We start from the raw sequence: 26,551 nt of genomic DNA, 5'->3' as shown, positions 1-26,551 counted from the left end.
CGTGTCGGGCTGCCAAGCATATAAAGCCTTAAGAGTTAGGAGCAAAGGCTATTATTTCTAGTTTCTTCGCGGTACGTGTTGAATCTTCATCGACATATCTATCTTTCAGAAAGCGACAGGATGGAGGGATCAAGAAATGGAAGCGAAACTGATAATACCCGTTTTGCGAGAGAAATTTTGGAGACATTTAATGTTCATTTCAACGGGAACGGGACGGTATGGAAAAGTTATGTGAATTCCACGGAAAATGATGATATTGCAGATGAACGTGCTGTTCAGGAACACTTGGTCTCTAGCGTGGTGTTTACATGGATTGAATCAGAAAACGCATACACGTGGAAATTGGAGAACGTTTGGGATAGTGTGTCTATACGTCGCTTGGATGACATTGGACAGAAGGCGACATATGAATGGCATCCTGTGATGTACAGTGGGCTTCTTAGCAATTCTCAAATAAGTATAAGGCCCTTATGCTCAGTTATGCTATTATGACCTGTAGGATTCATATTTATTACATGTTTGACGAAATGTCCATCATGGCCAGTAGGGGTCTAGTCAAGTCCTTGTTAAACAATTCTCATTGACATCATTCTCTTTATGTTTCTTCTCATTTCTCTTAATTCCATGATGTTTTGGGTATTGACTAGGTCCTCGCCCTATAATTTAGCCTTAAATATTGCAGTCACTGGAATATCACTAGAAAATAAGGCTACAGTCACACCCACGCAGGTTCATGGGAGTGACTAGAACCCTCACTCCCTTGGAGTGCTTGATGAATTAGTCCCTTGTACTGAGTTTCCTCATGGGTTGGTCACCTAGAAAGGTGGGATAACTCCTAGAGGTTTTGTTTGGTTCCTTTTTGTTGGTTCCACTTCCTTAATGTGACCAAGGAGGTTGAATTAGATCATAGTAGCCTCTTGTCACAAGTTTACCCTTGTTTGTCAGTTATTTAGGTAGATGTGGGAGGAGAGTATTAGAGAGTGGTATCAGAGCATGGTTCATCCCTTGGGGTAGATGGACGGTGCTTTGGTCATGCATTCATCTAGGTTGCATATGTTTTCTCATGATTTTTGATGCAGGAGCATTCAACCTAAGAGAAAATCATTGTAATTAAGTAGACATAGGGGGTCATGTATTTTAGGAGGTTAGATTCCTAAGTGATGAATTAATGTAATATTAGGCTTTTGAGTACATAAAATAGGAATTAATTAGATAATGAGAGGAAGTTGTAACCGGTCTTGAATAAATGAGAACATGAATGGTTATTAATGACAAAAGAGTTAAAAGTCAATTAGGACTCTTAAAACAATCCCATGATTCGAGGAACTAAGGAGAGCTCTTAGGAATTAAATAGAGATTAGAGGTGGACATAAAGGACAGTGTGGATTTAGGAGTTAGTTCAGTAGATTTAGGAGTCGAACCATGATTACTTCAAGAAACCTTTCTGGTATAAATGTAAGCCTATGGGCAGAGTGCAAAGGAGAGGCCACTGATATTGAATAACGGGTTTGTGTGAGACATAGTGTCTCGAATGTAATCATTTGCTTATATTTATATATACATATTTATTCTTGACTGTGTCAGTGTGTGGAATGAGTTTTTCATGAATGAATGGCTTATGAATTCGTAGGTTCTGTAACAAGGTTGCAGGTAGAATTTTGAAGGACACAAAGAGGGATTGGAATGATTTAGATGAATCATAAATGGGTTATTGGATCCAGTTGAGGAATAGAGTAAGCTTTGTAGAGACTTTGATGTGAATAATTCACAAATATCAAAGCCTAGGAGGAGTTGAGCATCGGAAGAGTGAAAATTCAAACCCTTGGAGGAAAAGCCCGTAACCATAGCAAACACTGAGAAATAGCGTAAAACTAGGTAGAAAGGCAGGAACAGAGAAGTGAAGTGTTAGTACATAGCAACCATTGGATCTTATAGATCAACGGTCCAGATCATGTCGTATGAGGTAGTATTAAAATATCACATCGGAAAACTTTAATGAAGGAAGGTGGGTTTTGTAACAGTGAAAGTGGACTCTGCTTCCTTCATTAAGGAGCTCAAGGACATCAAGCTTGACCCTGGGGACATTCTTGTTAGTTTTGATGTTGTTTCCTTCTTCACTTGCATCCCTATTAGTGAGGCCATGGAGGTGATCAACCGCCTAACAGATCCTGACACTGCTAAGTTAGTTGAGATCTGTCTCAATTCTACATTTTTCTGTTTTGAGGGAGAGTTCTTCGAGAAAACCTGCGGGGTTGCCATGGGCTCACCCCTTTCCCCTGTCGTTGCTAATCTTTTCATGGAAGATTTTGAGTCCAAGGCTCTAAACTCTTCCCGGTTCTTACCAAAGCTTTGGAGAAGATATGTAGATGACACCAATGTTATCTGGTCTCATGGCCAGGAAGAATTAGATCTCTTCTTCAATCATCTCAATAATCAATCCTCTGCCATTAAGTTCACTATGGAGCAGGAGGTCGATGGTTTCCTTCCATTCCTCGATATTCTTATTTCTAAGAATAGTGATGGTTCCCTCGGCCACCAAGTTTTTCGGAAGAAAACGCATACTGAGCAGTATCTTCATGCCAGTTCCCATCATTTCCCATCTCAAAAGATGGGTGTTCTCAATACCCTTGCTACTCGGGCCCTAAGGATCTCGGATAAGAAGAGTTTTGAGAAAGAAAAATCCCATCTCCTTGATGTCTTTGTTGAGAATGGTTATAGTAGATTCATGGGTCAGAGGGCTTTCCTTAAAGCTTCCAAGAATTCGCTGTCTCAACGAGAACCAAAGGAGCGAGTTCTAGGTGTCCATCTTCTGTATGTTCAGGGGACTACTGATAAGATTGGTAGGATTCTCATGATGCATAATGTCCCTGTGACCTTTAGGCCCCTGAACACCATTCGCATGTCCCTCAGATCAGCGAAGGATCCCATCGACCCTAAAGATATGAAAGGTGTGTACTTGATCCCTTGTTCCTGTGGGACCCCCTACATTGGGGAAACTAGTCGCTCCATTAATCAGAGGATTAGTGAGCATGCAGCAGACCTTAAGCATAGGCGAACTAATTCTTCCGCTTTAGCTGAGCATGATGAGAAAACCAATCATCATGTTTGTATTGAGGAAGCTAGCGTTATTGCTAAGGTTTCGCACTTCCATCATAGGAAATTTAGGGAGGCGCTTGAGATTGAAAAGAGGCCGAGTAATCTCAATAGAGATGATGGCTGGAAAATCAGTCGGTGTTGGGTCCCAGCACTCTCGACCTAGTCTTCCTTTTTTTTTTTTACTAACTTTTCTTTTTATTATTATTATTATTATTCTTATTCTTATTCTTATTATTTTAGTTTATTTTATTTGATTTTGATTTTGTTTTTGATTTCTATTTTTATTTATTTATTTTTTTTATTTTTTTTTCATACTTTTAACCAACTCTTTCTTTTATTTATTCATATAAGAATGGTCCTGTTTTTAATTCCTTCTAATACTAGTTTAACTTACTATTTTTAAATATTTATTTTTAACTAACTATTATCATGAATTATTTTTAATTACTAATTTAGCATAAAATTTTAATTATTTATTAATAATTTTTAACTAACTATTATCATTAAATTATTTTTATTTATTTTATTTTAAGGGATTGGTCCCCCCAGGGTAATTTTTTCCCTTGAATATAATTTTTAATTATTTATTTTTAACTAACTATTATCATGAATTATTTTTATTTACTAATTTAACATAACATTTCAATTATTTATTAATATTTTTTAACTAACTATTATCATAAAATTATTTTTATATAATTTTTAGTTATTTATTTTTAACTAAGTATTATCATAAAATTAATTTTATTTATTTTATTTTAAAGGATTGGTCCCCCTAGGGTTGTTTATTTATTTATTTCCCTTAAATTATTAAAAAGGGTTTTGATCCTGGTACCTAGTCAAAAGTAGCTGTTGGTCTTTTTAGCCATTGGAGGCTCTGCTCTGTTTATTTAACTTACTAAGCTGGATCTGTTTCTTCAACTTGTCCTGACGATGAACCACACTGGTTGGTTCGAAACGCGTCGACAAATTATGTTTCATGTGATCTTCGCCGAAAGATATTTTGTAATACAAAATATCTGTCATCCATCTTGACCATCCCTGAGTTAGTCCTTGCCAAATAGATTTCTTCAAACTTGATCTATGATTTTGTGTTGTAGGCTTGCCTACAATAGATCGCTTTCTATTGACTTCAGCTCATTATCTAGAAAGATGATCTAGAAATCATCAGTACCTTGGAATCTGTATGCCCTAATGGCAGGTTTCTCACCATCGACGACAGGTTGCATCATTGACCTTCGATCAAAGGATTCTATGACATGTTCGACATCAGCTCATCTATTCACATTTCATGGATTGTACTGAGTACTTTGAGAGTCGTTGACATTACTGTTTGTTTCTCTCACACTTGTTAACAGTTCACATCATTGACTGGTAATCAAGTGGTTTCTACCATGTTTGACTTCGATACATTCATTCACATGGATAGAATCGTACTAGTTCGGGAAGCAGAAATCAAGACCTTGGATCCAGTTTCCACCATCCCCATCCCCGCTGCGAGGAATTTTGTTATTCATTATACAATGAACTATTCATAAATAGATGGTTGTTTCCATACTGTGTCTACATATGTCTATACTTGTGATGTATTACAAAATCATTCCTATATCAGAGAAGTTTAGTTAGTTTTCTTGTCAGTTTTGATCTGAGTATGGGAATGCCTACCTCAGCAATGATATGTTCACATATATATATTTTGCATTGAATTTTTTTATAGGTTCCGATTGGGGTGTACATAAGATGATCCTTGAAATGATAAAGTACTTAACTCTTCATACATGAAAGACTTCTATTTTCATCTATTACAGACTTTGCACTTTAGGGGGCAATCTGTTGCACAAAATATTGTCACCATGACATTCTGCAATCGGTGTGAGTCTATCATCCCTCATACTTTCCTCCTTTGCAAGTCTTAAACCTCAATTCTTCATGCCAAGCCTTGAAAATAAGAGGAAGCCCTTAAAAGTCTCTAAAACTATGGTTCAGCACTTTCTCTTAGCATTACCTACGGTCCTGCACCTAATGGTCATGTCCCCTACACACCAAACTACTCTGTCTCTGTGTAATGGGTGTGGACCCCTGTAAAAATAAAAAAGGTGCAATTACATTCTTAAAAACTCAGTTTGAGTCATTTCTGGAAGCGTCTAGAAGGAATCTTGAGGTGGCAAGTTCGCTCCTTTAAAGTTCATGCATCCCATACCTTAAGGAGCTAACCCCTTGATGTGAGGAGCTTGTCCCTTTGAAGGAGGACTCTATCCCTTCATACGTGGACCTGTAACCTCCTTCCTTTGCACTATAAAATGAAGCATTGGGCTGGTTACTTGGGGGGTTGAAAGCTAAATATTTTTGAGGTGAAATGCTGCTAGAACATAGTCTTCCTAATTGAGCTTTTGTGAGGAAAGATTACATACCTTGTTGATCTCATTGGAAGAGTGTGAGGCTTGTCAAAGTAGAGGAGATTCTTGTTTTGGACCCTGGGAGGAGCTTGTACAACATCAAGGCACCAAAGGTTGTAAAGTTCTTCTATTTTCAAAGCGAATACAATCAAGTTTATTTTTCTGAATAAGTTGTCTTTTATGGTTTATTTCATGGATTCCTTGATCACCATGATGAATATGATTTATTATATTAGCTATGCAAGTGTTATTTGATGTGTGCTTATTTGTGATTGCAGGTTCTCAAAAGGAAACTCTTTTGGATGGTTGAAGCATGGCTGCCACAAACTAGCGTTCGACTCAAGGTAGGGTCTAAAACACCTCTTTAGTTTTTATTAATCAATCGCAATATGTTTAAAGAAAGGTAGATTTGTTTGTCCTATTTGTTTCTAGATATCTTTTGATACTAGGGAGATGGGCCTTGTCCACAAGAATGATTTATCCGGCCAACATTAACTTCCAAGTTGTATAACCTAATCCATTCAAAAATTGAACTCCATTTGAGGTAATCTAGTCATATTTATCCATGATCCATGATCTTCCTTACAATTGTTAAGTTGATTATGAAGGACACTGGTTGTGATACCAATTATTACAAGTAATGGAAACCATGGCACTACTCAAAGTGGGGGTGTGGGGGGGAATCAGTACTACACCCATATTATACAATTCTTCACAAATTATAATTTTCAACCACTTAAGAAATTGTTCTTGGATCAACAAAAAAAATTAATCATGTAAATCATAAGAATCATCAACCAAATGGGAAACCTATACAAAAGACACAAGCCTTGCTTCTATCACAAGCGTCAACTTGATTACATCATTTCCCCACAAGCTACTATGTGTAGGTTTAATAGCTAATACTAAAAGGAACTTATGTTCCTACTCATTTTTCAATCTTATGTGAAATGGACTACTGCCCCTACTCATTTATCAACCTCTCTTCAAAGGGATATTTCCCCTATTCATTTATCAGCTACGACTCAAAGGAAATCTTGACATAATTTTCCAATGCACACTAAAAGAGACTGTTACCACTGATCTTCATGCTACCACTTGTTGGCCCTCTTTATTCATCTTTCACCTATTTTCAAACTAGAACCAATAGACATATTACCACATAAAAAAAATGTCTCTACAACTTCTCACAAAAACTACCTTAGAAACACACTTATCAATCTATTATTACTCATAAAAACACCATCACCTTTAGTAATTTCTCATTACTGAACAAATCACCAAACTATATCCATCGACAAAATCAATTGCCAAAAGAACTAATCACCAATTCATCATTCACATATCATATATCAAATCTCATCTTTGTTTCACCCTTGATGCATACCACCATTATGTGTCATGTTGTACCAAAAAATTTCAACCTCTCATCTACGCACAATGATTCACACAAAAGCTTTGCTACTCGAATTCTTCTTTTCAATAATTTTGGAATGATATTTTTGTAATTGATCTTTCATTAACTTGTCCTTTGAGGCTTGCAAGAATTTCTTATTTTTTCATTTTTCTTATTTAGTTTAGTGTTCTAATTATTCTCCTAAAATATTCCTTTACTCATCACATGTTACTTCAAGAAATTCTAAGTTAAATTCCCATCTTCTTCAATTTTGGTGAGTTACAGGTTTTAGCAATACTTTTATATTTTAGCGAGCCTCTAGATTTGTCAAAACTACCAAATATTCCTCTTAGCTTTGTTGACTCTTTCATGTATTGTCGACTAATTTCATATGTTTGGTTTAGATTCCAAACTCCACCACTAAACTATCACCTATCAAAAGATGCCAACTCATTTCGTTAATGTAAAACATTCAATTTTCGACTCAATTGTTCAAGCCCTTTCGTTATGGCCCAAAGCCTTTTATTGATCACCACTACTAAAAAAAATTGCGTTGGGGTGATTGTTTTAAAAATAATTCCAAAATACATGTCTAGCCCTCATTTAAATTATAGCCCATTTTCCTAATAATGTTTCTAGAAGCATGTCTTTAATTTATACTAATTTTTCCTGTCAATTCTGCCATATTTTTCTTTAGCTCGTTTTTCTTGACACTTGTTTTCTTTTGCACCATAAGACCAAGTCTCATGATCACTGGCTCAATCCTTTATTCGATTAATCATTTTCAGGCCTCTGATGGATTATTCTCTTCATTAATCGCTCTTCCACACCCTTGGTATTTAACTACTGCATATGTGTTTCTTGTTGGCATTAAGCATAGAGCCCTCTTACTCGGGCCTTTCATTTGTGACTCCTTTTAAATTATATTCCTCCTCTTACCAAGCCTACCTATAGGCGACATCAGTATTACTTTAATTCCTCATCTAAATTGGATCATTATATTTTTTTTCATCCATCTTTATGAATTTGGAGTTGAAAAAGTGGAGGAATCAGCTAACAGGACCTAGTATGGCAAGACCTATTCTAAAACCTTCTAGGGGCATTTTGAGGCATCAAACAATGTTGTTTTGGGGTAAAAAATTTCCACCCAAGTGCTGAAACTATTCTTGTTATTTTACACACATAAATATCTCCAACGGTGAAAGAATCACGTCAAACGTAGTCTGTATTCAAAAGTTATGCCACTCAGACATTGACCTTCATGTTTTCACAGCTATAGCTCAGGAGGTTACCATGTTAGCCCCCATTATTCATTGAAAAGGGGATAAAAAAGTGTTTTTTATGTAGAAGACTCTAGGAGAGTCTATTTCATAACTCTAGTTAATATTTGATATAGTCAAACATAACCACTAGTAGGTTATCGGGTTGTGTTATAATCAGGCCACTAGGAGGTAGAGGAATTGCATCATTTCGAGATGATTTTGTTCCATAGTTGAGAAAACATAGCTAGGAGAGATAGGAGGTAGATCACATAGATAGGATTTGTGCACTATAACAACACACAGGCCACATACATTACTTCTCTGTATCTGCAACCATATTTCCAGACAGAGAAAGAGAGCAAAGAGACCTCACCTTCCAGTTGGGTTTTCACTTGAAAGGGTTTCCCAGAGAGCATATCTTATGTATTATGTATGTTTGAGCTTATTTGGCCATTCTCTAATTTTCTAATTGATTAAATTTTACATGCATGCACTAATTGAAGTTAATTTTATAGATCTAGAAATTAAATAAAACTATAATAGTGTATAATCATAGAATTCTAATATAATATTAACGAATCTATTGTGATGAACTATCCCATGGAATATCAAAGGTGCTTTATGGATCAATTCCACTGGTAACTCACTACCTAATGTTAGTTTAACATCTACCAGCTCCCTCTGCCTGACGCATCCACTTTGTTGCATTAAAAAGTCCTTCGATTTTTCCTTTGTAGGCCTATATGTCATGGAGGGGTAAAATATTCCATCTACGAACCAATAGCATTGCTCCTATTCTTAGCAGGCTCAGACACAAGCCTCATTAGGCCATTGCCTCCTACCTGATGATTCCTTCGTGTGCTTATCCTTAACCTTATGGGGTCTGACCAGTGGGATGACATCATGATGAGGTCAGTTGTGCCATGTGTCATCTTATGATTAGTGCATGCATCACTAAAAAATGGGACATTCGGGTACCCAAGAACATAAAATATTCTTGCCATGTGTCCACCTCTGATTGGACCACGTCATGTTGACGTCATAAACCACCATTATCTCCTCAGATCCAATAAAACTATGACACCTATCCTTCTGCTAGAGAGGAGAGAGAAAGGTCCTATGGCCCGTTTTTCACCATATTTCCTTTGTTATAATTTTCAGGGCTCTAGGATTATTTTCCTTAAATCTTGTTTAGGTTGGCAATCCTTTGCACTTTTCTTTCAAATATTCTAGGATCCTTTCCCCCATGCTTAAGCTTACAATCTAATTTTTTATGTGGAAACCTCTTTCCTAAGTATCTCCACTAATGATAAGCCTTTATTGCACTATTTCCGGCCATCTATGTTTACTTTATAATCATCTTGGATGATCACTAGAGGGCTTTGAAATATTTCACAGTCCTTTACCATTTCATTGGGATGTACCTGCCAGGGTCCTTTTCACGGGCTTATGTGTTATGTGGGCTCCACCTTGCTGAGTAAGAACTGCACCAATAGCGTAGTTAGAGGAATCTATCTTGATCTCAAATGGTTGTTGTAGTTATGGTGCTGTGAGTACTAGTGCATAGAAGAGGTGATGTTGCAACTCAACAAATTCCCTCTATTGGGATTCATATCAAACAAATGTTGCTTTCTCTCCTCCCTTGGTGACTTGACTCAAAGGCCAAGTGACATGATAGAACCCCAAGATCAACCTGTGGTAGAAGTTGGCAACAATGAGAGAGATGTGGACTTTGTTAGAGTGGTTGGTGTTGGCCAATCCCAAATGACATGTCTCTTGGTTGGGTCCACATGCAAACCCTTCTCATCAATGATGTACCCTAGATATTGAACTTGCTTCATATGAAAAGTGTATTTCTCCAAATTGGCACAAAAATGTTGTTAACACAATGTTTGGAGGACATGTTGAATATGGTGGGGGTGGTCTTCCCAACTCTGTTTGAAGATCAAAATTTCATCCAAATACACCACCACAAAATGAGTTGGTGAAGGGTCACAAGATGTTGTCCATCAGAATCTTGAAGGTTTTCAGGGCATTCGTTAACCTAAAGTGCATGACCAATCATTTGAAAAGGACATCCTTGGATTTGAAGGAATTATTCTTTATCCAAGAGAATGGATCTAGTAGGATTGATTTAGGAGGATCTAGGAGGATTGATGTAAGTGGATCTCCAAATAGAAGTCCGGGGAGCAAGAATTTTGTGTGATAGTTGCTTGTGTTGGTGTATGATGGATGCTTATGGATGGGAAATAAGATCCCTATAAATCCAATGTTGATATGGAGAATCACTAGACTTCCATATCAAGGGTTGAACCCCGCGGAAGATTTCATTGGAATGCACCATAGCTGAAACCATGAAGAATAAGTTTGGTCTAACAAAAGGAAAGAGGGGATATAATATAAACTCAATCAGTGACTAGGTAGTTCACTTCACAACAGACATATTAGCTGGGAAGATCATGAGAAAGTGTCGGGCTAATGATGTGCTTGCAGTGGTAGCTTCATTAGCCATCTAATGTGCTAATGGGTTTTAGGACAACTGGGTTGACTACCTTTGCAAAAAATTTGTCGGCAACTGTCACAAGGTCTACGAGAAAGGTACCACATTCCATTATGAATGGTTGATATTGGTGATTGTTGCTTTTCTTCTATTTTTCTATACTCGCCTTCTGCTAAATAGTTTATTTCATTTCCATCTTGAAATTTCATTTCTGCAAAAGTAAAATAGATGTTTCCTGCTTTCATAGATTAGCATTTCAATTTTGCAATTTCAATTCTGCAAGGGTAGATTAGCAATTTCAATTCTGCAAGCGTAGATTAGAAATTTCAATTCTGCAAGTGTAGACTAGCATTTCATTCCTGTAATTTCATTTGAGCAATGTAGCTTAGTCCTTTCCTGCTTTCATTTCAATTCCGCATCTTCATTCCAGTAAGATAGCTAGTTGCAGTTCAATCTATTTTAGTTTTGCAGGTATAAGCAGAAAAAGCAAAAAGCAATCAAAAGCCTTTCCATTTCATGCCTCGTAGGAACAGAGATAAAACCGACAAATTCTTACCCAACACCCCCACCACTTCACTATGTCACCCTTCTCTCTTCTTTAGTGACAGTGACCCAGAAGAACCTATAGGCGAGCCTACTGAGATATACGAAGATCCTATACCAGAAGAAGAGTTAGAAACCACTCCACCTGAAGCCATGGCTAAGAATGGAAGAGAAGATGAGAGAATAGAAGGTGCCTTTCCCATTCGAGAGACCAATGGATACATGAAAATGAAAAACATAAGCCCCTTCGCTTTACCTCACTTCCATGGATTGACTACTGAAGACCCTGCTACCTTCCTATTTGAGTTTGATGTCCTTTGTCGAAGCTATGACTATACAGAAGATGAGAAAAAACTGAAACTCTTTTTCTCTACCCTCAAGGATGCAGCATTACGCTGGTTCATGGGATTACCTGGAAACAATATCACCACTTGGGCTTAGATGCAACAAGCTTTCAATACTAAATACCTGGACTACTATAGGTCCAAGGAAGCCAAGGGAGAGATCTTTCGGATGACCATGTGAAATGATGAGTCTTTAGAAGATTATGAGTCTTTAGTGATCAACTCTTGTTCTTCTCTCATGCTGGCTCTTGCTTCCTCCAACGGAGTCATCCATTATGTGGTCCAATTTTGTACTAATTCTACTAGATCATCCTCTTTGATAATATATGGAAATGCATTCCATTTCTTCTTCATGTCACTGTACACCTCTATGTACAATTTACGAAAATCTTCCTTTAACTTTGCCACAAGGCTGAACTCATTGAGAGCAATCCTATCATGCCTAGAATCTATGGGCTCCCAAAAATTCATAAGGAAGGAGCTTCCCTTAGGCCCATAGTCAACACTATTGGTGGTCCTACCTATCTTCCTTCTAAGTTTCTTGCCTTAAAGCTTAAACCCTTAGTTGGTCATACAGAGTCCTTCATTAAAGACTCTACTTCCTTTATTGAGGAACTCAAAGACTTTAAGCTGGACTGTGGAGACATTCTTGTCAATTTTGATGTTGTTTCCCTATACAATTGCATCCCTATAAATGAGGCCATGGAAGTGATCAACCATCTAATGGATCTTGATACCGCTCAGTTAGTGGAGATCTGCCTCACTTAGACCTTTTTCAATTTTGAAGGTGAGTTCTTTGAGCAAACCTGTGGAGTCACCATGGGCTTTCCCCTTTCCCCTGTTGTTGCAAATCCTTTTATGGAGGATTTTGAATCTAAAGCTCTTAACTCAGCCTGCCTCCTGCCTAAGCTTTGGAAAATATATGTATATGACACTAATGTCATCTAGTCTCACGGACAAGAGGAGTTAGATCTCTTCTTCGATCATCTCAATAGTCAATCCTCGAAAATTAAGTTCACTAAGGAACAAGAATTTGATGGTTGCCTCCCTTTCTTTGATATTATTATTTCTAAGAATAGTGATGGTTCCCTCTCCGACTGATTGTTTCATAAGAAAACTCATACAGAGCAATATCTTCATGCTAGTTCCCACCATTTCTTAGCTTAGAAATTCGGGGTTCTCAACACCCTTGCTACTCATTCCTTAAGGATCTCTGATGAAAAGAGCTTCGAGGAAGATAAATCCCATCTCCTTAATGTCTTTGTTGATAATAGTTATAGTAGATACCTGGGACATAAGGCTTTTCTCAAAGCAGCCAAGAATTCATTAACTAAAAAAGAACCGAAGGAACGAATTCCAGGTGTCCATCTTCTGTTTGTTCAGGGGAACAATGATAAAATTGCGAGGATTCTTAGAAAACATAAGGTCCCCTCGTCCTTTAGACCCCTTAACACCATTCGAAAGTCCCTCAGATCTATGAAGGATCTTATCAACCCTAAGGACATGAAAGGGGTATATATTATTCCTTGTTCCTGTGGGACCCCATATATTGGTGAGACGAGTCACTCCATTAATCAAAGGATTATTGAGCATGCAGCTGACCTTAAGCATAGGAGAGCCAAGTCTTCTGCTTTAACAGAGCATGTGGAGAAAACCAATCATCACATCTGCATCGAGGAGGCTAGTGTTATTGCTAAAGTTTCGCAATTCCATCACCGAAAATTTAGGGAAGCCCTGGAGATTGAAAAAAGGCCGATCAATCTCAATAGAGAGGATGGATGGAAGATTAGTAGTTGCTGGGTCCCAACCCTCTCTTCCTAGTCATTTTCTTCGTTTCTTCCCCTCCCCAGGTTTATCTTGATCTTGTTTTCTTTTAATTAAATTCCCCTTGTTTCCCGTATCCTATGGCCTTTATTCTTTAAGGTATGGTTGTTATTATTTGAGGTATTTTAGTAGCACTTAATTTATGCTATTAAGTTTATTCTAATAATTTTAATTAACAATAAAAATAATCTTGAAATTAATCTTTGATTAGATGCTAATTTTAACCCTTAAATAAGCTATTAACTAATTTTAAATATTAAAATATTATTTATTTAATTTTTTTTTAATAAGTTTATAATATTTCCATTTAACTCATATTTTAATAAGAATATAACTAACTATATTACTCTAATATTTATATATGTAATAACTTTTTTAACTATTAATTTATATATATTTATATATATTTATAACTGTAAGTTTATTAAATGGTCCCTTTACTTTTATTTTAATTAATTAATTTATTTAAATATAGGTTTTTCCCCTAATCCAGTCCATCTAACCGTTTCCCGACTAAATTTAGCCATTAGACAATATAGCCATTATCTGGTCAAGAATTATAGCCGTTGGATGTTTTGATTTAACTATTTAAGATGCTAAGCTAGATCTAATTCTTCAACTTGTCTTGACAATGAACCACAATGGTTGGTTCGAAACGTGTCAACAAATGAAATTTCTTGTGATTTACGCTGAAAAGTCTCTCATAAACTTGATATGGATCACAGAAGCCTCAATTCAACAAGGCTATACTGTTTATGTGAAATCGGCAAAAGGCGTGGATGCCGGTTTACTAACATGTGTAGATCCATTTGATAGAATATGAAAAAATTATATTCTTCTACACTCGCTATGCTTCAGTGGTATGACATAGTGAAGCATACCTTGCGGCCTCACATACATCTAAAAGACCTAAAGGGAACTGTGTTTTCTTTGCCTCTTTCCATGCTAACATAACAATGATCAAGATTAATGAGGTGTAGTGGAAATATGTACCTTTATCCTAGACCTCGTGACATTTGTCCACAAACTTGTTGCATAAGATTCTAGCCTAGTTATACTGGACTCTATTTGTGCATTGAATGGCTAAAGATACCACCGACATGAGAACTTCATTTGCGCAACATTTCCTCATAATCTTTTTGGTCAAAATGTGTGTGGCAAAGTGGAATGCTTGGTCGTTGATCGCATTTATGTCGTAGCCCATTTTTCCTTTGAATAGCCCATACTTGTTCTTCATATTGTCCACCAAAGTGTGATCGTGATCCTTTCCGAGGAACTCCTTGTAGAAATTATATCTACAAATCTATCTTTGTAGATATGACGTAGGTTAACCTGATAATGAAATATAACTAAAGAAAACTACTATAACCTACTTCTACTATCAATTTGCGGAAGCTTAAAGATTGAGCAAGATCAAGCTGAACACATATAACCAGAAGAAGAATCAATGCACATGAAACACATAAAATACTCAGGGGAAATCCTTAGCTAAAAACCCCCCTATTTGTATTATCATACAAGGTGGAAATATATCAGAACTACATAAAGCCTTATCTCTCACAGCTAGCCAACTCTCAGTACAATCCTCACAGATGCTCACAGAGAAAATTGAATTCTCATAAACCTTCCTGTCTACCCTCCTGTTATAGACATTTTTGGGCACTACAACCCAAAGCATGAAATGTCCATAAACCAAGGGCTCCTAAGTCCCTAAAAGTTTTGTTCTAACCCCTAAAGGAACAAGGTCAACTGATTACAGCTTCTCCCAGATGTTCTCCATGAAAAACTACTCAGAATTAGTCAAAACAGGGTCATTTCAACTGCTCCACACGCCAGGTGCGTTGCATCTCACCTAAGTACACTATGTGGGTGCATTGCATTTCAAAAAGCCCTTATATGGGGTGCGATGGGTGAGAAATGACAAATGGCAGTGTCATTCCACGAGGTAGAGATGCAATGGAAGCTTCCAGAAACTTCTCCTGTGACACTTGCCTCTTTGAATTCGACCAAGGATGAGTAAGAGATCATCAATCTCCAAGTGGAAGCAAGAACTATCAGAGGGAAGACACTAATCAAATCATAAGCTGACTCATCTCCATTACAGATATCTATATATGGATCCCTCATCCCAGAGATCCAGAGGCTAGAATTTTTCATATTGTAAGGAATTGTTGTTAGTTTCTTGAGACAAACATCAGATTGTTGGGTGATCTAAGCTTTGTATGAGGTGAAGAGGGGCTTCCTTGCTGAGAGTTTGATGCTAGGTCAGAACAACTGGTTGTAACTCCTCTTGGCTTTTTCTTGTTTATCAATAAAAGCTATTCAAGTTTTCCTCCATACTCTTGTGTCATTTATGTTTGCTGCATTTGTATGGTCAATTTACATCTGATCCTAGATTATTTATGATCATAGATCCATGTCTTTGTATAGTTCTATGCTACTGTGATCTTACAGGTACTCTGTGAAGCTGGGCGTGCAAGGGAACAAGTAGCGAAAGACTATCAAGGAAGAGAGGAATCACACCAAGAGATTAGCGCAAGACATAGGTTGGTCTTCTTCGTTCCTCTCTATCTATACTTTATAAAGGAAAAGCGAAAGTAGCTTTACTATGTTTGTTTCTAACGTAGCTATCACACCTTAGTGGGATAAGCAGTTCTGAGTAGACACTTTTCCCTGTAACAAAATGGCGACTCCGCTGGGGACGAATTAGTTTGTTTGTTTATCTTCCTTGTTGTCTATTTCATAAACTTACAGACGGAGTTCGATGTCGTTCCATGTAGCATTTGAACTGCGTTTTCCATAGAAAATGCAAAGTAGATAAATGCCACTTCAGTTCATCTCCGGGATCTGTTTATGATTTAAACAACTGATTCACAAACTCTCTGATTGCCCTTGTGATAGCTCTTAGATCCTCCTTAGATCTACCCCTGATTGTTGAATTACTGATTACCTTTTTCTCGGCCAAAACCCATGAACTGAACTGCAAACTGTGACTCGGAACCCAAGCAAAGTCTCGTTTCTAGCCCAGCGCAGGTACTGTTATGAGAATCTGAAATTCAATGCACTTCCCGAGTGTAGAAGGTGCGTTGCATTTCAAATTCCCTGTGTTATAGGTGTGTTGATCAGGCTAGGCTTTGTGCAGTTTTGGTTTCTGTGATTCATTCTTTCTTTTTCTATTCCTAAATTTTGCTGCCTGTGATTAGTATATGTCTGTTTGAAACCCCTTTTCCTTGCTGTTATTTCGCCTCCTTTGTACAAAAGAACTGTAAATGTTTTTTTGTATTTGTTGAGTCATTTCCAGTTCTCCTTTGAAAAAGTAGCGTAATCGTATTGTCGTCCTTTGATTTGAAACTGTCGCAAGTGTCGATTTCAATCATAGGAAAGAGTTTGATTGCTGTTGATAGTCGATTATCCTGATACTATTGTTTTTGGTCTGAAATTGTAATTTTTCTAGTGTCAAAACAAGTATTCATTTCAAAATCGTAAGGTGTTGTGATCGTCTCCATTTTTTATTTCGAAAAGAAACTTGTTGATATTTGTCGCTTGAAAAGAAATTCAGATTTGTGCATCAACTTTCTTCTTATCATTCATATACTAAGAAATTCAAAAACAAATACATGCATGTGCATTTGCATTTAGGCAGTCTGATTGGTTTGATTTAGGAAAGTGCATTTAGAGTGTGCTCTTTGCTCTTTGTGAAAGGATTCTGTCTTTCTTTCCTTAGTAGCTAGGATTTTCATTGCACAAAGAAGATAAAAAGATTGTTTATCATCTTAGATTGCATTTTAGGAATTACATCTACATCTCACGGTGAACCTGGAAGGCAAACTTCATAAACAAGATCAACTATAAAATAAATTTAATGAATCTAACAATGCTTTGGAACCTAACGCACAACATTTAGATGTCTAGGCTAGAGACGTATTATGGCATCGTAAAGCCTGGTAACTATTGTTCTCATTGATGGTTGGGTGATTCCTCCACCTTGAGACGATAAGTGCCAGTACGGACTTGTGCTCCCACGTACCGTCGAGTATATTTTGGGAGACCACAATAGGCTTAATCCTTTATCCATAGGAAGCCATGTCTGTAACCCTATCGATCGCAATGCACTGAACACAACATTCAGGAAGATTGGCTGCCGTACCATAAAAAGTATTCTGTAGTTTTGCAATTGGTTTGGTAATCCCTCTACCTAGATTTCTAGAGCAGTCCCTTTCATTCCTTTTCAGACTCTTTAACAGAAAAGGTCCATCTGAGCACTTGTCACTTCAGGCTCATTAAAAATCGAAGCAGACTAGAGTCATCTTTTGTTTTTTCTCGACTCTTAAAAATTGAAAAAACAAGTTGTGTCAAAGCGTCTAAAATTTATTTTAAACGGAATATTCATTACCCTTTCCTACGTTGATCTTGGGTTGAGGAAATGGAATCCACCAACCAAGGAATTCCCCTTGGAGGAAATCCTAGTCCCTTCTCCTCTTGGGGAGATGTTGGTGCGCCCCATATGGCTACATTGTTGCTTCCAGGACTGATAATCGGCTTGCCTGTATGGCTCTTCTCAACCTCTGTCGTTCAGAACACCACAATTCCTGAACAATCGAGTCAGTAACTAGACGATTCAAGAGTTACCCACCAACCTTCTACTTCCTCCAATTCTTCCTCTCCTCCTTCCTCTTCACTTGATGGGGCTAGTAAAGCCAAAATCCAAGTACCTGAGAAGAAGAAGGAAAATAAGAAGAAAGAGAAGAAGAAGAAGGATCCAAAAGTGAATGGGGGCAAATGAGCATCGTCTAGCGAAAATCCACACACTGCACTGACCAGGCCTAAATTGCCATGTGTCATTTGCAAAGGAGACCACTATCATAGATATTGTCCTTGCATCCCTCGGATCTTAAGGGACTGGTCTCCTCGTTTGCACAACCTGGTGTCGTCAACCTCTGGTGATCATGTTGAAAACACACCGTTGACTAGTGAAAGTGAAGCCCCAGGACAAAAAGGAAAATATAGATTTCCTTGTAAATTGTGCGAAGCCGATCATGCCATCCATCGTTGTCCCTTCTTAGACGAGGCTAAAAGAGTTTTGGACGATCGTCCGGTTTCACCGTTACGACTTCCTCTTGGATATAAAAAAATCTTACCGAGTCCGTCACTAGTTGAAAATCTGGCTGGCCCGCTCAGGTGGTCGGCTGAAGCATCTATCATTGAAGACAAACCATCTGAACCCATACCAGATGAAAGTCAAAAGGTCGAGGCGGCAGTTGACTCGGTCTTGCCTTCAGAGGTTCCATCTTCAGATGATACAGTCACCGAAGAGAACAAGGATGACACCGTCCAAATTCTTTTCGTAAGCACAGACTCCAATGAACATGGAGGCAATTTACCCGTTCCTTTATCGCAGGAAGGAAGTTCGTCAGAGTCATATCCAGCCGTATATTTGGTCCCACCTCCAAGCAACCTAGTTGTCTCCTTTGATTGGAATCAACTAGGCAGACCCCGTTTACCAGCTAGTATACCATTCTGAATCATTGTTCAAATATATAGAATGGTTATGGCTAGTACCATCATAGATGAAGGGGCTTCTATGAGTATCCTTTCCTACACTGCTTGGAAAGCGCTTGGTTCGCCATCACTTTTGCCTGAGATGAGAAATCTAACAGGCTTTGATAAAGGAACCAGTCGACCGTTAGGGATCCTTCCCAATGTACCCATAACATTGAGAGGAAAAACCATTCAAATGAACGTAATGATAGTTCAAGGACCCCTAGATTATAATCTACTCCTTGGACGAGACTATATTTATTGCATAGGAGCGATTGTCTCCTCACTCTTTAGAGTAATGTGTTTTCCGCACGAAGGAAGAGTGGTCAAGCTCATAGACCAGCTTTCATTTCCCGGATCACACAGAGCAAATAGTCATATACCATCCCTGAATGGTCTTTTCACGCAAGAAATGTCTCAACCTCCAGTCCGTCCGCTTGATGAGCGCAAGTGATTCGGGGGACATGACTGAAACCCAGGGGGCATGCACCCTGGCCTGCTTCGGCAGGAAAACTTCGGGTATAGGGTAGGTTTCTGTGAGAAAATATGACTAGTCTGTACTCCCGTCCGTGGTTGGAAGAGGGGGTTATTCTAGAATAAGATTCTCTTGTCAAAGTTATGTGGGTTGGCAAGCATCGCCACTCACCTTTGTTTATTTAGAGAAACATCACCGAAGAAGTGTTTTGTTTACGCCGTAAATAGAAAAATCTTTAGTAACCTGTAAGAGGTAGACCTCTCCCGATAAAAAAAATGTTTTAACGGAAAGAAGAAGGGGTAACCTTGAAACTCTGTTTTATACGTGGGGGCATGCAAACCTTTTGGCATGCAAGCAAAGAGCGACTATTTATTTTTTAAAATTTGTAGATCCTCTAACCCTTTAAACTCATAGGATTGGTCGTTTCCTAACTTGCATAAATAAAGGATGTGGGGGAAAACTCTAAAAATTTCCGTTTTTATATATGAGACATTCTTATCACACGACTGGATTAATCAAGCAGTTTTAGCGCAGACTTCATGCTCATTAAAAAATAAACATAAGCAATGAGCACATGTTCCTCCAGAGTTTAAGCTCATTAAAAAATGAACCAATTTCCGGTAAATAACCATCGTGAATGTAATACTTCAGCCTTTAAAGCCTTGGTCATGTTTGCACCGTCACCTCCACTTTTGCATTGGCTTATCATTCACCTCCATTTGATTGTTTACCCATTTTGAGGAACAGCTGCGAAGAGTGATCATGTTAGCCCTCCTTGTAACACTGCCGTGATTGGAAAATTCCAAACCTTACCTGGAATCAGTTGCTACCCATTTTATCACTCGTTCCTCAAAAGACGAGTCTCCTTTAAGCTCTTTTCAATTGACTCGTAAAATATGAAAATATTGCCAAGCCATTGGCCTCTCCAGCTCATTAAAGGGACCGGAAGTGCTATCCCTCCTCTAAATTTTAATCTTTTTGGACCTAAGGGATTATCACACAAAAAGATCAAGCGCTTGTTTTGTTCGGCTTGTTAAAAGTATCGAAAATTCATCCCTTCTGTATTGTTTTATACTTTTTCGGACTTAAGGGATTAGATAACGAAAAAGGAATTTTGGAGTTTCCTTTACGTTCCTTTTCAGACTCTCTAAAATTGAAAAAGACCGAGTTATCTTTGTCGTTAAACTCGTTAAATTTTAATAGCAAAAAACTTGTCTATAGACGAGAACGAGTTTCACTATCGCTAGGCTCGTTAAAACATAGCGATGGGTTTGCCCGAAGGGCAAATTATAGAACAAGCATATGTTATCCTCCTCAAGCTTGATAAAAATAAAGAGGTATTGGTCAGCAATGACTAGGGAAAAATTAGGAAGAAAACTTGAAGAAACTTTGTTGGTAGCAAGTCGCTCTTGAACATGACACTTTCACTCCGCATCCAAGTCGGGTTGGGTTGTTTCATTCACCGGTCACATCACCATGGTCCCATCATACCATACACATTCGGGGTTAATGCTACCAATCCATCACGTCAGTGTCGCCGATATGTTCAAGAGAAGTCATTCAGAGAATTCACCTGTGTCTCACCCACTACAATACATTTATACTCCATTCTCTCATGACCGCCACCCTGAACCTTATATCACCAGATCGTTTTCACCTCCATTAAAATCATTCGCTCCGTTCCGTGTCATTGATGTGGGATTCATTAAGGCCCTCCTCTGACAGATCACTTCGTGTCGACATCATCTCATTATCCAGGAAGTTGATCTAGGAACACCCCATTCAGTACTTTGAAGCTTGCATGCCTCAATGGCAAGTTTCTCACTTCCGGCGACAGGTTTACATCAATGACCTTCGACCGAAAGATTTTGCGTGGTGTTCGACACCAAGTCCTTTATTCACACCACGTGAATTGTACTGCAATACCTTGAGGGTCATTATCATTATCGGTGATTCCTCTCGCACTTGTTAACAGCTTATATCATTGGCTGGTAATCAAGCGATGTCTTTCCATGTTCGACTCCAGAACATCTCTCACATGGATAGACTTGTACTTCGAGTGAAGATCGAACGAGATTGAAGACCCCGAATCTAGTTTCATCCATCCGGGCTGCGATATATATTCAGGGAAATAAAGACATCAAATGTACATCATTGCTGCACAGATAATCATCCAATCAAAGGGATGATGGCTCTATCAGAATCATCACTCTACACTCAGACAATTGTCTGTCTTATGTACATGAAAATGAATTTATAAATCTGAGCATGGGAATTCCCGACTCAGCTAGATCATGAAAAATATTATGAAGATAATGTATTGTATTGTATCTTATTACAGGTCTCCTCCCAGCTTGAAAGAACTTCAGATCCTCATAATAAAGCATTTCACCCGACATCAAAAGATTAACGACCTCATGCTTTAGGGGGCAACTGTTATAGACATTTTTGGGCACTACAACCCCAAGCATTAAATGTCCATAAACCAAGGGCTCCTAAGTCCCTAAAAGTGTTGTTCTAACCCCTAAAGGAACAAGGTCAACTGATTACAGCTTCTCCCAGAAGTTCTCCATGAAAAACTGCTCAGAATTGGTCAAAACAGGGTCATTTCAGCTGCTCCACAGGCCAGGTGCGTTGCATCTCACCTAAGTACACTATGTGGGTGTGTTGCATTTCAAAAAGCCCTTCTATGGGGTGCGATGGGCGAGAAATGACAAATGGCAGTGTCATTCCGTGAGGTGGAGAGGAAATGGAAGCTTCCAGAAACTTCTCCTGTCACACTTTCCTCTCTGAATTCGACCAAGGATGAGTAAGAGATCATCAATCTCCAAGTGGAAGCAAGAACTATCAAAGGGAAGACACTAATCAAATCATAAGCTGACTCATCTCCATTACAGATATCTATATATGGATCCCTCATCCCAGAGATCCAGAGGCTGGAATTTTGCATATTATAAGGAATTGTTGTTAGTTTCTTGAGACAAACATTAGATTGTTGGGTGATCTAAGCTTTGTATGGGGTGAAGAGGGGCTTCCTTGCTGAGAGGTTGATGCTGGGTCAGAACAACTGGTTATAACTCCTCTTGGCTTTTTCTTGTTTATCAATAAAAGCTATTCACGTTTTCCTCCATACTCTTGTGTCATTTATGTTTGATGCATTTGTATGGTCAATTTACATCTGATCCTAGATTGTTAATGATTATAGATCCATGTCTTTGTATAGTGCTATGCTACTGTGATCTTACAGGTGCTCTGTGATGTTGGGCGTGTAAGGGAACAAGTAGCGAAAGACTATCAAGGAAGAGAGGAATCAAACCAGGAGATTAGCGCAAGACAGAGGTTGGTCTTCTTCGTTCCTCTCTATCTATACTTTATAAAGGAAAAACGAAAGTATCTTTACTGTGTTTGTTTCTAAGGTAGCTATCACACCTTAGTGGGATAAGCAGTTCTGAGTAGACACTTTTCCCTGTAACACCTCCAAGCTCCTATTTCCTTGCGCATTTTTTCCTAGGTGATCCTCCCATTACCAAGTGTAACATTGATCTCACACACTACTCTAACACACTGTGAGAACTGTGCAATCCTCAAGGAATGATTTCTTCACTGCATGCATGAGTTTTCATTATAAGAGAACACATGCAACTGATAGTACATTGTCCATGTCTTTAATCTCAATTAGGTCTTTCTTAGAATAGGCATGCATGAGTTACTAATAAGCGAACCTTTAGTTATCTGGAGTACACTAGTTGAGTGCATGGATGCATCAACTAAATGATAACTCACAATTAGCTCCTCAAACAGTTTGGAACTAATTTAACTAGACTTAACTCAGTAAACTGAGCTAACTAATTACAACTCAAATATAACTCAATCTTATCTCCTTAATTAAGGGATAATCTCCTTAATTTAAGGGATAACTATTGCATGACTTCAGAAAGACTTCAAGTTAGAAGTCTTCCTGAAGTCCTTCTGAAGTTAGAAGTCTTTCTGAAGTTAAAATGTCAGCATCTTGCTCCTCTGTCAAAATATACTGCAACAACATGATCCTCCTCGCTACACAGTCTCTGAGATGATGATACTGGATGTCGGTGTGCTTGGACCTATCATGAAATACTGGATTCTTGGAGAGTTTGATACAACTCTGATTATCACAATAGACCACAGTTGGATCCATCCTCTGATCAAATAAACCAACTAGGATCTTCTGAATCCAGATGGCCTCACATGCTGCCTGACTTGCAGCCATGTATTCAGCCTTTTCCGAGATGATTATAACCAACCTTTGTTTCCTGCTATACCAAGAAGCTACAGCTAACCCAAGGTTGAAAATCCCTCTTGATGTGCTCTTCCCATCTGATGGACTCCCTGCCCAATCTGCATCAGTGATGCCCTGTAGCTTCACTCCCTTTGTCCGCATGTACCATAATCCATACAGAGATGTGCCTCTAAGGTATCTCAATACATGCTTTGCCGCCTTCCAAAACATCTTGGTAGGTTGAACCATCGCTTGACTCAGCTGGTTCACGGCATAGCACAAATGTGGTCATGTGTTCACTAAGTACAGCAGTGAACCCACAAGCTACCTGTACACAGTAGCCTCCACTACTTCTCCTAAAGTAGCATCCTCCTTCCTCCAGTTACCAGCTAGAGGAGTCTGTATGGGCTTGCACTTATCTCATTGGCATACTTTCCCTGAGACAAAAATAACTCCCCATCCTTCTACCACACTTCCATGCTAAGGAAGTAATGCATGAGACCCATGTCTTTCAACACGAATTCTCTTGCAAGGTCCTCCTTGTAAGACATGATCAATTAATCATCACTTGTCAATATGAGATCATCAACATAAAGTACAATGATTAATGACTCACCTTTCACCATGATGTGGTATAGGTTCGCATTCACTTCACTCTTTGTGAAGCCCAACCCAGTGAAGTAGTTGTTTATCCTGGTGTACCAAGCACAAGGTGCTTACTTCAGCCCGTACAAAGCTCTCTTGAGTCGACACAAATGCGACTCATGATCAAAGGTCTCAGAACCTTTCGGCTTCTCTATGTACACCTCTTCCTCAACCTTGTCATTGAGGAATGCAGTCTTCACATCCATCTGATGGATCTTCCAACCCATCTGTGCTGATAGTGCCAACATCAATGTAATAGATGAGTACCTTGCGACAGGAGAAAAGGTCTCATCATAGTCAATCCCCTCGACCTGTGAAAAGCTACGGGCAACAAATCTTTCCTTATGCCTTTCCACACTACCATCAGCAGCTTGCTTTACCTTGTAAAGCCAACGGGAACTCACAACTGACTTATTCTCTGGTCTCAGAACCATGTCCCAAACACTGGTACGAACTATGGAGTCATACTCCTTCACCATAACATCAACCCAAATTGGCTGCTACACTGCTTCCTCAAAGGAAGATGGCTCGGTCTTAACACATTCCCCAACAAGGGCCATGTATCCATTATACCTCTCAGGTGACCTCCTCTGTCTGCGATGAGAATATGGTTCTCCCACATTCTCTCTCGCATCCGTCAACAATTTGTCAACTTCTCTTGTGCGCTTCCGTTCGTCTCTGGAAAACACTGCTTAAGTGGATGTCTCCACTCTTGGAATTTCTGCATGCAGCTACTCTGCATCAGTCTAAGGCTCCTCTTCCTTGGGAACCAACAGTTCCTCCATAGCTTGTAGTTGGAGCTCCCTCTCAAGGGAAACTCGCATGGCCTTCTTCTCATCAAACTTGAGATCTTTGCGAAGCATTGTTCTCCGATTGGTAGGCAAGTACACATGATAGTTGTGAGGTGTATCATTGTACCCCAGAAGTATCCCCAACTCTGTTGTCGGCTCAGGCTTCTTGTGTGCATCCTTTGTCATATGGAAATATACCGATGAGCCAAAGATCTTGAAGTGACCCACAGCTGGTCTCTTACCGAAGAAGGCTTCCTTTGGTGTCTTCATCCCAAGTATGCCTTGGTCATGCAGCATTGCCCGTGCTACCCCTACAATAGTTTTGTTCTTCCTCTCAGCCACCCCATTCTGCTATGGGTTATGAGGTGCTGTCAACTCTCGTTTAATTCCTTTTTCTACACAGAATTCCTTAAAATCTTGAGAGACATATTCTCCACCGTTGTCGCTTCTCAAGGTCTTGATCTTCTTCCATGACTCTTTCTTGACCAAAGCTTTGAACTCACAAAACTTTGTGAAGGCTTGGTCCTTCTTCTGCATGAAATAAATCCAACATTTATGAGAAAAATCATCAATGAAAATCACATAATACCTTTACTTTGCTGTGGACGCCGTCGAGAATGGTCCACACAAATCAGTATGAACTCGCTCTAAGATGACCTCTGCTCGACTATCTCGATCATGAAAGAAAGAATTTGTGTACTTTCCCAAGGTACAACCTTTGCATGTGTCAACTTACTCAAGTTTACCTTTGGTAAGTCCTATAGATATCTGCTGCAATATCTTCAAAGCCCCATGATGCAAATGGCCCAACTGCCTGTTCCACAACTCACCAATATCTTGCCTTTGCACCAATTCTTCTTTCGTACTCAATGCTACACAATCATCTACCTCTAGTTTATAGATATTCTTCACTTGAATCTCGATCCTCTTGGTCTGACCCAATGCTATGTGTCTTAGGAATGCCTTTCCTTTACTGAAGACAACATCGTAGCCTTTGTCCTCCAACATCGTGACCGATACCATGTTCTTCTTTAGCCCAGGCACATACTTCACATTTGTCAAGGTGAGAGGAGCTCCATGCTCCCTCTGAAAAGCAACCGTGCCCACTCCTGAAACAGTGTACTTTTCATCGTCACCCATCTCTATGCACGTATTGAGCTCTTTCTCCTCCAAGGTACTGAATAAACTTTTATCGCCGATCATGTGGAATGAGGCTCCACTATCAAGATACCAAACACAACCCACCATTGATGATACCATGCATACGATGAGGGTAAATTCCATTTCGAACTGAGACGCTAATGCCTCACCTTCCGATCCTTTTGTGGATCCCTTCTTGGACTTATTCAATGGGAAACTAGTTGCATAATGTCCCATCTCGTGACAATTAAAGCATCTCACTTTAGACTTCTCACCCTTCTTGCCTCCATGAGAAGAATTTGATTTGAAATGGGAAGCCTTCCCCTTTTCTTTCCTTGCATTACTT

The sequence above is a fragment of the Pinus tabuliformis genome, chromosome 5_1, assembly GCF_031772625.1.
Source record: "Pinus tabuliformis cultivar Carrire ecotype Pingquan chromosome 5_1, CPIR1, whole genome shotgun sequence".
NCBI classification, from domain to species: Eukaryota; Viridiplantae; Streptophyta; class Pinopsida; order Pinales; family Pinaceae; genus Pinus; species Pinus tabuliformis.
Note: the sequence above shows the minus strand (reverse complement) of the source record.